Here is a 5,000-nt window from a genome sequence, read left to right on the forward strand (position 1 = left end):
ACCAGACAAATCGCTCCACCAACTAAGAACGGCCATGCACCACCACCCACCGAATCAAGAAAGAGCTATCAATCTGTCAATCCTTCCGGTGTCCGGGCCTGGTGAGGTTTCCCGTGTTGAGTCAAATTAAGCCGCAGGCTCCACTCCTGGTGGTGCCCTTCCGTCAATTCCTTTAAGTTTCAGCTTTGCAACCATACTTCCCCCGGAACCCAAAAGCTTTGGTTTCCCGGAGGCTGCCCGCCGAGTCATCGGAGGAACTGCGGCGGATCGCTGGCTGGCATCGTTTATGGTTAGAACTAGGGCGGTATCTGATCGCCTTCGAACCTCTAACTTTCGTTCTTGATTAATGAAAACATACTTGGCAAATGCTTTCGCTTCTGTTCGTCTTGCGACGATCCAAGAATTTCACCTCTAACGTCGCAATACGAATGCCCCCGCCTGTCCCTATTAATCATTACCTCGGGTTCCGAAAACCAACAAAATAGAACCGAGGTCCTATTCCATTATTCCATGCACACAGTATTCAGGCGGGCTTGCCTGCTTTAAGCACTCTAATTTGTTCAAAGTAAACGTGCCGGCCCACCGAGACACTCACTCAAGAGCACCCTGGTAGGATTGCAACGGGGTCCGCCTCGGGACGCACGAGCACGCACGAGGCGCGTCGCACGCCTTCAGCTCGCCCCACCGGCAGGACGTCCCACGATACATGCCAGTTAAACACCGACGGGCGGTGAACCAACAGCGTGGGACACAAATCCAACTACGAGCTTTTTAACCGCAACAACTTTAATATACGCTATTGGAGCTGGAATTACCGCGGCTGCTGGCACCAGACTTGCCCTCCAATAGATACTCGTTAAAGGATTTAAAGTGTACTCATTCCGATTACGGGGCCTCGGATGAGTCCCGTATCGTTATTTTTCGTCACTACCTCCCCGTGCCGGGAGTGGGTAATTTGCGCGCCTGCTGCCTTCCTTGGATGTGGTAGCCGTTTCTCAGGCTCCCTCTCCGGAATCGAACCCTGATTCCCCGTTACCCGTTACAACCATGGTAGGCGCAGAACCTACCATCGACAGTTGATAAGGCAGACATTTGAAAGATGCGTCGCCGGTACGAGGACCGTGCGATCAGCCCAAAGTTATTCAGAGTCACCAAGGCAAACGGACCGGACGAGCCGACCGATTGGTTTTGATCTAATAAAAGCGTCCCTTCCATCTCTGGTCGGGACTCTGTTTGCATGTATTAGCTCTAGAATTACCACAGTTATCCAAGTAACGTGGGTACGATCTAAGGAACCATAACTGATTTAATGAGCCATTCGCGGTTTCACCTTAATGCGGCTTGTACTGAGACATGCATGGCTTAATCTTTGAGACAAGCATATGACTACTGGCAGGATCAACCAGGGAGCTGCGTCAACTAGAGCTGAGCAGCCGGCCGCCCGGGAGTGTGTCCCGGGGGCCCACGCGAACACGCAAGCGTCCGCTCAATTATTCTGCAAACAGGAGGAGGCTGAGCTCCCCTGCACCATACACCTCGAAACCCTCTCAGGTCCCGGCGGCGCGCAGCGCCGTCCTAAGTACTTGGTCGGGTTCGAGAGAGGCGCAATCGCCCGGAGTTTGGCGAGTAGACGCTTTAGGTGCGACCACCCGTGCTCCCAACTGAGCTTGCCGCTGCCGACAGAGGCCCGGGAGCGTGCTGTCGTGGCATTGCCGGCGGGAGACAACACGCGCCACCTACGGTGACCGGCAGCTCCAACGCCAGCGCCACAGAAGGACAAAAGCCCCACTTGGGTGCCGAAGCGAACTCTCCCAGCACAGCGCACGCGCCAACACGTCCGCACAGCTGCGATACAAACCACCTGCGAGAACCGCAGAGGCGACCGAGCAGCAGACGGCGTCGCGGCGCCGAGCGCCGGGCGGCGGCGCATCCTCAGCGCACACAGTCCTCAATCGGACCAGCACACTGCAGATGTCCACCGCGCTTCGCACCGGGCCCGCGAGGACCTACTTTGGCCGCACGGCGCCGCGTGCAGGGTGCGCCGGCTGTAGCGCGTGCGCCCACGCACCGCGCGGCCAGCACGCCGGGAGGCCCCCCCTCACCGGCCGGGGACGGTCCCACCCAGCCACCGCCGCGTATCGCTTCACACCCAGATGCCATTCACGTTCGTGGGCATGGTGGGTATCGCTGGAACAACCGGTTGGTAGCTCAACCGATCGTCGCCATCACTGATTCACCTCTAGCGAGAACAACCGCACCACAACGGTTTACCAGTTGTTCATTTGCGTAACGTCACCAGCAAACGTAGGCGTCCATCGCCATTTGCAAATTCAACGATTGTTGCATGCCTGTGTCAGGTGTCACGACACACTATGTCTGCCCACATACACGCAACAACATGTGCACGCTTCGCGAACACGTGGAAGGTGGCCCCCGTACGTATGCGATGTCCATTGCGCGAACGACTGTCAACCGGCCTCTGTCGCATGTCGCAGATGTGGAACGCAGTGCACCATGCTATCACGGTGTGTGAGAAGAGACGACTACGTCTGACAACACGCGCCACTACATCAACAGACGGCTCATGCTGATCGCCATCCAGGGCATACCACACTGCAATCCAGCTCTTATAGGGAGACGACACGTAGCTGAGTGCACAACATTTGGACCGCATGGTTCGCCGTTGTTGGCGCAGTCGTTGTACGGTCACATGTACCACGATGTATCATTCAGTACATGAGGACCAATGTGCAGTACAGTGTGTGATTTGGACGTACAACATCAGCGGACAGTTGACACAGGCCGTACCACAGCGTAGGCTAAGTGCTTCGCCATGCGAATGCCAATGAACAACTGCAAATGCCAATGAACAACTGCAAATGCCAATGAACAACTGCAAAGGGCATTGAGCATGTACGTCCTGCTGCCATCCACATTACAGTGTATAGCTGCAAGGTGTTTAACATGAAGCGATACACTGCGGACCGGGCAGTGCGAGTAGCAAACTATGTTGCGGGGGTTGCAGTTAGGCAACACTACACTAATTTAACGCGTCGTATGACAATTACAGAGCAGGTTAAGGCCCAACATGTGTTGGGTTAAGGCCCAACGTGTGTTGGGTTAAGGCCCAACGTGTGTTGGGTTAAGGCCCAACGTGTGTTGGGTTAAGGCCCAACGTGTGTTGGGTTAAGGCCCAACGTGTGTTGGGTTAAGGCCCAACGTGTGTTGGGTTAAGGCCCAACGTGTGTTGGGTTAAGGCCCAACGTGTGTTGGGTTAAGGCCCAACGTGTGTTGGGTTAAGGCCCAACGTGTGTTGGGTTAAGGCCCAACGTGTGTTGGGTTAAGGCCCAACGTGTGTTGGGTTAAGGCCCAACGTGTGTTGGGTTAAGGCCCAACGTGTGTTGGGTTAAGGCCCAACGTGTGTTGGGTTAAGGCCCAACGTGTGTTGGGTTACGGCGCAATATAGGTTACATTGCGGCGCAATATAGGTTACATTGCGGCGCAATATAGGTTACATTGCGGCGCAATATAGGTTACATTGCGGCGCAATATAGGTTACATTGCGGCGCAATATAGGTTACATTGCGGCGCAATATAGGTTACATTGAGGCGCAATATAGGTTACATTGAGGCGCAATATAGGTTACATTGAGGCGCAATATAGGTTACATTGAGGCGCAATATAGGTTACATTGAGGCGCAATATAGGTTACATTGAGGCGCAATATAGGTTACATTGAGGCGCAATATAGGTTACATTGAGGCGCAATATAGGTTACATTGAGGCGCAATATAGGTTACATTGAGGCGCAATATAGGTTACATTGAGGCGCAATATAGGTTAGGTTAAGGCGCAATATAGGTTAGGTTAAGGCGCAATATAGGTTAGGTTAAGGTACGACATAGGTTAGGTTAAGGTACGACATAGGTTAGGTTAAGGTACGACATAGGTTAGGTTAAGGTACGACATAGGTTAGGTTAAGGTACGACATAGGTTAGGTTACGGTACGACATAGGTTAGGTTACGGTACGACATAGGTTAGGTTACGGTACGACATAGGTTAGGTTACGGTACGACATAGGTTAGGTTACGGTACGACATAGGTTAGGTTACGGTACGACATAGGTTAGGTTACGGTACGACATAGGTTAGGTTACGGTACGACATAGGTTAGGTTACGGTACGACATAGGTTAGGTTACGGTACGACATAGGTTAGGTTACGGTACGACATAGGTTAGGTTACGGTACGACATAGGTTAGGTTACGGTACGACATAGGTTAGGTTACGGTACGACATAGGTTAGGTTACGGTACGACATAGGTTAGGTTACGGTACGACATAGGTTAGGTTACGGTACGACATAGGTTAGGTTACGGTACGACATAGGTTAGGTTACGGTACGACATAGGTTAGGTTACGGTACGACATAGGTTAGGTTACGGTACGACATAGGTTAGGTTACGGTACGACATAGGTTAGGTTAAGGTACGATATAGGTTAGGTTACGGTACGATATAGGTTAGGTTACGGTACACATTGTTGTAAGGAAAGGTTTAATGGGGGGGGGGGGGGCGGCCGGTTTGTTGATTGTGATTATAGTAAGTGGATGCCTGCGGCATCATCTGATTTGCCACGTCAGGATGCACCTTTGGCTCATGACAGGCGGCGCTCTCATTCCATGCTTGTGGCAGACGTGTGTCTTTCATTCCTGCCATTGTTTGTGTGCTGTGAGAGGAGGCAGTATTGTGATGTTGGGTGCACCCCTGTGTAGGACATGTGTGGGTGTTGGTGGCTTGGCTGAGCAATGGTGGTTGTCGGGAGGGTGGGATATTCTGTTTTCTGAGTGGACCTCCCAGTCTGGTTATGACAGTGTGGATTGTCTAATGTGGCGGAGAGGATGCACTGGGTGTTGTTCCATGCTGGTGCTTACATATTGTCTGTGTGCGTGTTACAGGCAGAGAGTAGTGCGTGATAAGAGCGTGTGGCTGACGTGTGG

General features: G+C 52.7%; 1 non-coding gene across 1 annotated transcript in view; it reads right to left on the reverse strand.

The window, feature by feature from the left end:
• Positions 1–1,409, reverse strand: part of LOC124584088 — a 1,910-nt gene extending 501 nt beyond the window's left edge. Inside the window, exon 1 of the ribosomal RNA XR_006974501.1 lies at positions 1–1,409. This exon is cut by the window's left edge and continues 501 nt beyond it. This is a non-coding gene — a ribosomal RNA (small subunit ribosomal RNA).
• Positions 1,410–5,000: the final 3,591 nt, after the last annotated feature.

This window comes from Schistocerca americana, unplaced genomic scaffold (assembly GCF_021461395.2).
Source record: "Schistocerca americana isolate TAMUIC-IGC-003095 unplaced genomic scaffold, iqSchAmer2.1 HiC_scaffold_47, whole genome shotgun sequence".
NCBI classification, from domain to species: Eukaryota; Metazoa; Arthropoda; class Insecta; order Orthoptera; family Acrididae; genus Schistocerca; species Schistocerca americana.